This window comes from Sturnus vulgaris, chromosome 3 (genome assembly GCF_052056855.1).
Source record: "Sturnus vulgaris isolate bStuVul1 chromosome 3, bStuVul1.hap1, whole genome shotgun sequence".
In the NCBI taxonomy this organism is placed as follows: Eukaryota; Metazoa; Chordata; class Aves; order Passeriformes; family Sturnidae; genus Sturnus; species Sturnus vulgaris.
The window spans coordinates 72,385,386-72,395,525 of NC_142245.1; positions in this window are offsets into that span (position 1 = coordinate 72,385,386).

The window sequence follows — 10,140 nt, forward strand, 5'->3', positions numbered from 1 at the left end:
TTCTTGTTTAGCTTCCAGAGTCACTTTTCTGTGCCTATGAAATTCTTGATTTAAAAGATACTCTCTCCCTAGTTCTGTGGTGTTTTAATGACACAGGGGAGCCTCAGACTGCACTTCAGTAGGAGAGAGTTGGTTTCGACCCTTGGGGTCACTGTGCCTTTGAAGAGAAGTGTCCAAATGTCCTTGCTAACTCACCTTCCTGCTGCTCTGCCTGATGCCTGCCAGTAATCTGAAAGTAAGAAGCATTACTATTTTATGAGAATGGATTGCTGCTTGATATGTCTGGAAGTAGATAATATTTTTAATATTTTAAAGTTGCTGGCTTGTTTGGTAGGATGACCCTTGTGTGCTTCCCTATGTGTGGGCATACATATAAGTTTAGATCTTGTGACTTGTTTCTGGAGGATTTAAAATTATGATACATTCTTACACTTGAAGGATAATCATGCAGAATATCTACAAAAGCTATTAGGAGTGTTGAGAAACACTGCCTATTTGAAGGACATTTAGTGTAGAGCAAATAAGATTGTACAAGTTTTGCTTTTAGCTTTATGTTGCTTCCTCAGAGAGGAAAACCAGCCAAACATAAATACCCCAGCATGCAATGGGAAAATCCCCAAATCATTCTCATAACCCTTCCAGGCAATGTATTCTGTATGTGATGCTTAATGCATGAGGTCCCTGAGTCACAGAGCTACTTTGTCTTGGCCAAAAGAGAATTGGAAAAAAATGCAAACAGTTCACTGATGGCTTTTAAAGACCTGTTCACATGATAACTGAGGCGCAAGGTTCCAGAGACTGGCAGCATGTAGTAAGGATGTACATCTGTGTAACAGTCTACAAACATTAAAATATTTTAAATATATAAAAGAGATCTTATTCTTAGGTGCAATATAAATAATTTATTAATGTTCTCCTTGGTTTTCTTGAATACTTGGGTTTGGCCTATTTATTAATGAAAACTTGTCTTTACTAAATTCTGACCCTACTAAAATTAATTAGCTTCATCATCATCATCTTAAAATAAGACCAAGGAGTCTTACTCACCCAATTTCTATATCAAGCTTATATATTCTATTTAAGCTATAGCATACCATTTAGAAAGATACTGGGGAATGATGGGTGCTTCATGACATACTTTGATAATTTTTTCTTTTTTTTTTTTATGTCTGTTGTATGCATTGGCTTCTGTCATGCACTTTCCAAACACAATCCTCTGTGATGTTTTTCTCTGCTGGAATTGGCTACTGTCAGAAATCTCTACCAGGACATGTCTGAGTCAATATCTGAACATACTCTTAGCTAATCTTGTTTAGGTATTGCTACTATGCTTTCTGGGCTTTGAGTCATTTTTTAAAAATTATTTCTAGTTTTCCAGCATCTGTTTGAGACATGACTAGCAGAATATTTCAGCTGTAAAATTCAGCTGTAAATATCTACAATAAGATAAGTACACACAAAAGGGCTGGAAGCAAGACAGAAGTTCTCTCTACCTCTGTTTTTATTTTAATCTGGACAGTACTTCTAAAACATACAGTGAAATACACTCTGGTATGCAACTCATACACCAGTGCTTTGGGAGGGCTGTATAATGTGCCTAAATGAAGACATACTCAGAATGATGTCAGTGAAGTTAGACAAACTTTGTGAGATCATAGACACCCAGTCAACCGAGAGTTGGGGTCACTCAGCCTGGAGAAGAGAAGGCTCCAGGTGACATTATATTGCAGCTTTTCAGTACTTAAAGGGGCCTGCAAGAAAGATGAGGACAGACTTTTTATAGCAGGGCTTCTTGTGATAGGACAAGGGGTAATGGCTTTAAATTCAAGGATATATTTAGATATAAGGAGGAATTTTATTATTATGAGCGTGATGAAGCACTGAAACAGGCTGTCCAGAGAGATGGTGGATGCCTGGTCCTTGGGAACATTCAAATTGGGTGGAGCTCTAGGCAACTTGATCTATTTGAAGCTATCCCCACTTATTCAGGGGGTTGGGCTAGATGGCCTTTAAAGGTCCCTTCCAACCCAGACCATTCTATGACTCTATAATTATATATAGGTTAATAAATATTTGGAGCTAGATGAAATGATGACTTGAGTATCATCCAATTTATGTTTATGTTACTACTCAGAAATAACTGTTAGTGAGGTGATCATATTCCTTCATAATTTGTTTAAACAAGTGGATACTTGAGTCCATGCTGCTATCAATGAGTTCTTAATTCTGCAGTGATTCCCCTTTACTCACATTTTACATTTTTACCAGTTCCGTAACCTTCTGTGAAGTTATGTCTACATTTATATGCTACTACAGGTAAGAGTGGCAGAATCTGTGCACATGATGATGTGGTCGTTCTGATTTTCCTAAGATTTTATAATGACATGGACATCATGTTGGAATTCTCTTACAGCCTGCAGAAGGGTTCAAATTTGCTACTTAAGGTAAGAAACTGTATGGCCTAGGACAGTTCAAAGCAGAGAGAGAGGAGGAGTAGAGGAAGAGAGAACTAAATTTCATACAAATTTTATCCAAGAGAGGTTTATTTCAAATCGGACTTCTGGCAAATTAATTTGTTGGGTGCAGCAATATGTAGTTAGAGCTTCAAAGCAAGTCTTGCCTACCTGGGAGCATGGGACTGACCTTGCAATTCTTTCATTATGTAGTATTTTTAAACTACTAATGGTGTAAGTTCAGGTAACAGGTTCCATCATGCAACTCCACTCAAAACTACAGAAACTATGGAATAACTAGAGAGGATGCATCCCTATGTACTGCTGTAGCTAATACACTATGCAAGGCAAATTTTAAGCATTTGAACAAAATGGTTATTTTATTCAGTTGCCTGGTGATAGCAGAGGCTGGGCTTTGTGGCTGAGGAGGGCCATCCAGGATCTATGTGTTCAGGAGCTGTTTTCCTTGCAACAAAGCAAATGATACATATAGAGATACGACTTCCTCTAGGATTAAACTGGGGAAGCTGAATACGTGCTAGGATGATATTGCACAGATTTGCCATACCACAAAAAAAGACATATGTTTGTAGTAATTAAATAATATGTTGATGCTACATTTTCAGGAAAAAAGTGCTCTACAGATATTGCTTATTTTGAACGATAAATAGAAGACATATTTGGTCTCAATGTACATGAAAATTTAAAACAAAATATTGTGTTGCTCATAGGAAAAGATATTGCAAACCTTGTCTTAAAAATGAAACAAATCTGCAGCTCTTTATATAGAAGAAAACTAATTAAATAGAAAAGGAAAAACTAATATCTATTTGTTCAATTCAGACATGACCAGATTAATATTTTTCTTTCTATTTCTGTAATAATTGAATGCATATTTTTCCTCCCTAGCTGTTACTGCATAACAGATTTTTTTACTATACAACAAAATAAATACCGTATTAAACTGATTTGTTAATCCCTCTTGAAAATACTTACTTTATTTACATTAATATGCATTAAAATATAATAGGTTCAGGGCTTCTAGGGGAAAAACACCCTTTCTTTCTATTTGTCTAATTCAGATTAACTTTCCTTTCTTGTAGGTTTTTATCCCATCAGTTTCTATTTCTTGTAATTCTGCTTCTGTGGGAATCAAAAGATGTAGTGAACTTGACATGTAAATCGAGCCACCTCATGCTGATGAATCAAACCATGTAGGTGGAGTTTCATCAGCAGGAGTGTGTAGGAGAAAGGCAGCACAAGCATGTCATCACTTAGCTCTAGATTCGGGGTCGTGTCCCATACCATGGCTAGCAATGCCCTCCTAGAGGGTCACTTGGCAGAGGGCTCTGCCAGCAAAGGGTTTGCACCCAAACCATCTTTCTGCAAGCTATAAATGTTGTTAAACCTTGCTTTAGAATGGAGGGAAAAAAAAACCAAAACCCAGAAACAAAAAGATGAGACTTTCCCAAAATCTTGTGAGAGCAGAAGGATTTTATAGCAGTTATTCTTCTGCTGTGGATTCACAGGCAATATTTTTTAAGCTGTCAGTTGAACTGCAGCTCCTAATTTGAGGGATCAGTGGTGTATTGTAGAGACAGGACTATTTCACTACCTGAGCAGAGATTTGAAGACAAATGGTGATAAAAGATAGATGACCAAGAGCTAAGAGATCAAAGTAATATAAATAAACAACTGCAATAAAGTAATGGGGAAAAATAACTATTTCAGCAGTGAATCCCATACTTTTCATTGTATCCACTAGTTAAACTTGTCTAAATCTGGGGGATATAATAATTTTCTGGGAGTAAAAGGGACATAAGGGCAAGAAAGATACTGAGGCAAAGATCCCATTTAATTAATTAAATTAATTAAAAACTAATATTAAATTAATAAATAAAATTTAATTAGTTAAATAATTAATTAAATGTTCTAGCCATGTAATTGTATATAAGTGGGCAGCACCATCCCCTTCTATAGAAACTGCACATCACAGGCAAGCACCAAAGCATCTCAGATCTGTGAAAGGAGGTGAGCAGGTTCCTGTCCCCAGGCAGGGATTCTGTGGGGTGATCCCAAGCAGCCTGCAGAAGTCTGGGCTCAGTGGGGATGAAGCACACATATCTCTTTAATATTTCCCATGTGTGGGTTTTAGGAAGAGTGCAGGACAATCTGGATACCTAATGCTGGGCTTGGACTTTCTGTGTCCAGTTGCAGGACATGGGTACAAGGGTGAGATACTGGTAGGTAAAATATGGGATGAGTTTAAAACACATAAGGTATGACCCTGTATTTTTCCATATGTGTTTTCTTACAGTAGGTAAATGAAAAACAACTTAACCCATAACAAAAGTGAGGCAAGCCATTCACATCTGACAGGATACCCAAGGATGGCTATCAGCAATTCCTATAAAACAACTTGTGCTGGAATTCCTTGCTGTGCTTTGTTCGTCTAACTCTCTCACATTGAAATCTTTAAAGATTTATGGAATCCAGCTGTAGTAGCTATTCTATTTTACTAGGAGATAAAATGTCTTGAATACTTATTTTGAATATGAAGCAAAACTGTCCTGTTTTCATTTACAGAAAAGTTGACTCCTCTCAAATGATACTTTTCAAGCAGATCTCACTGGTGAGGGGAATGAAATGCTTTTTAAAAACAGTCAGATATCCAGCACTCTGCTCTATTTATCTCTGGGTCTCCATTTTATTGTTTGGTTACAGCTGTACAAAAATATAGTGTTCTTACAGGAAATAGTTCATTATTTAAAGAATTAATGAGTAAGTATTAGAAAAAATACAAGAAATACTGATACATAAAATATTTTTACATTGGTTTTGATTTTACAAACTATTAGTATCTTTTTGTTAACTATATTGGTTGACATTTTAGTTCCAAAAGTGCTTTTTGCAGTGGTCTATGTACTTCAGATACATGCAAAAGCAATAATCACATATATATGTATGTTTATTGCAGTCTGTATCCCTGCTTTTAACCCTATATAATAGGGCTTTGTTAGTTGCTTTTTTCTTTACAGAACAAAGAAGTATAATAAACGTCATTCAGAAGACTGGTCTTATTTATTCATTGAAATGAGAAGAAAATATATTTTTTTAATTCTGTGTTTGCCTTTACTCTTAAAGATCAGGGTAGCAAGGGGCAGTTGTGGCATGCACACATGTTGACAGTCCTTTACAATATGCACAGTTTATTAAATTTTAAAAAGCTCTCTCTCTCAGTTTCAAAGTTCTTCTGAGCTAATCTATTTACATTTTCTTTCCCCTTACCGTGAACTATTTTCACTATCAAATCGTGTCTTTCTCTGTCACTTGTTAAAAAAATTGCTTAGACTTATGTTCAGCCTCCCCTACTTCTTTTTTGTCCTTGTTCATCAAGTTTTAAAATCAGGTTTTTTGATTTCTTTTTCAGTTCTGTCTGTCTGTCTGGAGATATTAAACACTTATTTAGTTCATTTTCATATCTATACATAAAATTCTAAATCCTTCTCAATAATTTTAAAAATTGCTAGAAAACGGTTGATAATGATGCAAATATGCAACATCCCGAAGGTTTAATCCTAGCCTTTGCTTCTCAAAAATAGCCACAGTAAATATGAAAATGCACGGCTAAAAAGGGATTAATAATTTGCAGCAGCAAAACATTAATTGTCACAGTCACCAACACCCAAAAGCATGATGATATCTGCTGTTCCTTTGGTCTATACACACTGTCACACAGACTCACAAATTCGTAGGGATCTCTGCAGAGAGCGTGTTGAGAGCTGCAGTTGAAATGCACTTGCTTCAGGATTAGCACAGACATCTCTCCATGAGCGTTTTGAACTTTATTTGCGTGTGGATGTTGTCCAGAAAGGGAACAGAAAAATCACAGCCAGTTCACCCAGTGCTGCCAAATCTGCTGTAGTGGGAACCCCTAAAAATGGGCTGTCACCCAGGGAGGGGACAGATGCAATGCAAAAGCATGGCTCTGTTACTTGACTTCCAATTTTGTGTGAAGTAAGAGCTGCCTGGCGTTAACAGAAAGCAGCAATGTGTCGATAACTATTTGAGTTCCAGGCAAGCAGTGTGGTCAGACTCCACATCTGGTATTCCTCTATTTGCAGAAAGAAGCAAACCCCCTGGGACAGGTTCCCATTATTCCCCAGTGCCGTTAGTGAGCTGCCCTAGCAGGGCAGTGACAAGCATGCCGCGGTTCTGCTTTAGGAAATCCAACCCGTTTTATATCTGCTCTTCTGGGTTTTGGGGGGAATTATGTGATTTAGGTAGAGCTGGAGCAAGCACAGCAGGCCCTTCTATCAAGTCTCAGAAAAATCACCTGCAAGCAGTTCACAGAAATTGTTCACTGAGCAATTTTAAATAATGAACTACAAAATAAAGTGTCAGCAGGGAACTGCTCATGCATAATTTGGGAACAGGGATAATTGTTCAGTGTGATTGAATAAATTGTTTACTGTGCACAGTTTAGCTTCCTTTAATGCCAAACAAGTTTACTCTGTTCTTATACCTCAGGATCATATACCCTTTTGATAAACATCTACATCAACCATCTGTTAAACTTTGAATACTTTGATTACTTTAGAAAAAAGTTGGCTCCTGGCTCTAAACTGGCAACAATCTGTTACTATACTATTAGTCATATAGCTGGAAGCCCTGGGATGTGGTGTTATATATCTTGGATTCAAACAAAAAGATAGCCCTGCTTGTATTAACAGGAGATACCCTTCCTGCAGGTCTCGCATTGGAAGAATTGCCTGACTATACATCAGAAAGTGTCTGTCAGAGGTAAACATGCACTGGAATGCACATACTCCTGTTAAATAAACCTCCAGAATACTAAAGAGCTGAGAGACTATTTGTCATTCACAATCTCTTCCATACAAATTTCCTTCCAATAAAATGTAATTCTTGAGGATGCTTTCAGGCAAAACACATATAAGTAAATTTTCTGCAGAAAATGGGTGTAATTTTTCAGTTATATGGCACAGAATTTCACCAAGGGATGGGATTTCGTAGTGTACTTTGTTCCACTCCAGACAGTTGTCAAATACACACAGGATGAATTACTTTCTAAAGGAGCCCACTTAAGAGCCTAGGGAGGGAATTTAAAATATTAGTTTAGAGTAGATGCTGAGTACGCTTCCTGAAACTATAAATGGAAACATTTCATAGATCTTGCCATTGTCTGAAAATAGCCCTGTGAGCCTGGCACATCTGGGATCCTGAATACAAAGCATTTGTTCTCTTTAGTGAAAACTTTGCCTAAAAAAGGCTGCGACATTGGGCTCTCATTTGGAAGAGGCAGAGTGCTTGCAGTTTCACAAAAAGTTTCTTCTTCATCTGCTTAATAAAGTTTTCCAGTGCCTGGCTGGGCTAAACTGAGAGACAGGAAAGGGAGGTTCAGGTCTCAGCTGTGCCTCTGAACTCCTGCCTGGCCTCTTTTGAGGTCCAACACCTTCCTGCATTATCAGCAGGATGATATTTTCCCTGGAATCCAGAAGAACAGGCGGGGACCAAGAGGTTAAAGTGTACTGTTGAGGGTCACAAAGCTGGTTGCTGAGATAAGGAACAAGACTGAGCAATTTGCAACATCCATGTGACATTTTCTACTGTGGACTATTACTGTGAAAAATAACTATATAATTGGAGAAAGAACTTAAGCTATCAAGAATCTAATAGCAGAACAAAGAGAAGAAGCCTGCATCAATGAACAGCTGTAACAGCATTAGGCCTGTCTCTGCTAATGAGATGCATCAACTCAACACAAATCTCCAAAAATTGATCTGTCTGTCCAAAGTCAATTCCTCATTCTGTGCAAATGCAAACAGTTTTTATTTCTTGCCTCTGTCAGATTAATTTATATTAGCAGACTTCAAAGAACCTGCAGCTTGCTGACAAAGATTGGTTAAAGCAGTCTTGATAGTGATTTAACAGTAGGACATTAATTTAATTAAACCAGTCCATTCTCCTACAGTACATGAGATCTTATTTTAAGGGGATAAATTCCACTTAGTACTTTTTACTTAGGGAATGTATACGGCATAGGTAATATTGTCTAATATTATCTGTAAAACCAAAGGCTAAAACTTAATCTATTATATAAACTTAATGCCAGTGATTCTGTTAGAGGAAGTTTTTCTTCTATGCACAGGTGCACACCACAGCACAAGACTAGAGTCCATCAGAGCCATTTCTATGCACTCCAACTGCTTATGATCCTCCTGGAGAGACAGGATATAGGGGCATCTCTCAGATCCTCTCTCGTTTCCCTCTTCCTGCTGACAGCTGTACTGGCAGATACCACCACCTCATGTAGTCCTGGGTTTTACTGCCTTGCTGCAGAGGGGAAATAGTGTTTAATCATGAATATACTGAAATATGAAGATCCCAAGAGACTAACTGCAATCAGGACAAAGCTCTACACTCTCACATGGCTGCAAATATTATTAGTTTGTTGCCAAGCTTTCCTAACAATTCTTTTTGCGTTGGGCCAAGCACAGATTGTTTGCCACCAAGGCTTTCCCCAAAATTAGAGAAGACCTAGAAGGGTAATGAGAGAGGTACAAAGACTTTATAGAAGACACAACCAGTAGAACAAACTGTGCTTCTCCAAAGCATAACGTTCAATAACATGCTAGAAAATGCTTACACGTCAGTTTGGATTGGGATAGGAACTCTCTGACAGGTTGCTTTGTTCAGCTTTTGGAAGCTACTTGGCTTTGCTCCAGCAAGCGTAGCTGAATACTATCAATCTCAAACACATGTTAGATGCCATCACTCGTGACCATTCCTGTAGCCATGCTAGCCTGACTTGTTCTTCCTACCCTTTTTCCAGCTCACTTTCTCTGCATATCTCAGGAAAGAGAAGGTACATCCATAAAAATGGCTGGTCAGTCAGAGGAAACATAGTGCCAATCAAGGTCTTCATAATTACTTCATAATATATTTTTGAAAATCAGATCTTATACAAGGCAGCAGGATTCATAAAACCCCTGTTCACATAGCACACATTCCTGAAAAGACCCTGATCTCTTGTCCACGGTGCAAAACCAGGAATAACTGTGACAAAGCAAGGCCTCCTCGGACACATGTTGATGTGTACGTGTATAAACTGTTGCTTCAAAAACGAGTTTGGATTTGTATACTTTCCAAAAATATTTAAGAATAATGCTGACCATATGCTCCTGAAAACCCCACTTTGTAGCTAGCTCATCAGAATGTATTGAAAGGGTTTTTCTGCTTTGGCAGTCCTCATTTGTCACTGACAGTTCAGGTTTTTTAGATGGGCTGGAATGCCTATCATCACTGAATGCTACTCATCTGCCTCCTGGGGATGAAGGCACGCTCGGGGACTGCTTCACCTGTCCTGTAAGACTGCTAGTGCCGGCCGGGGCTGAGAGGACATGGGCAGAGCCGATGCCGACACGCTGGGACAGAAGCGTCCCGCTCTGGAAGCACGCCGTTCCCGGGAGCTGCCGAACTGCCACACGAGCAAACTTGGTGGCATTTCTTAAACATCACGCTCGTGACCAAGCAACCACGGCAGGTGCCGAGTTGAGAAGAACAGTTTTATAAAGGCTGTTTAGGCTCCTTGACACACCATGTAGGGGCAACACTGCTCGCCACAGGTTTAGGGGAGAGTTCGGCTCTTCTAATTTTAACCACCCAA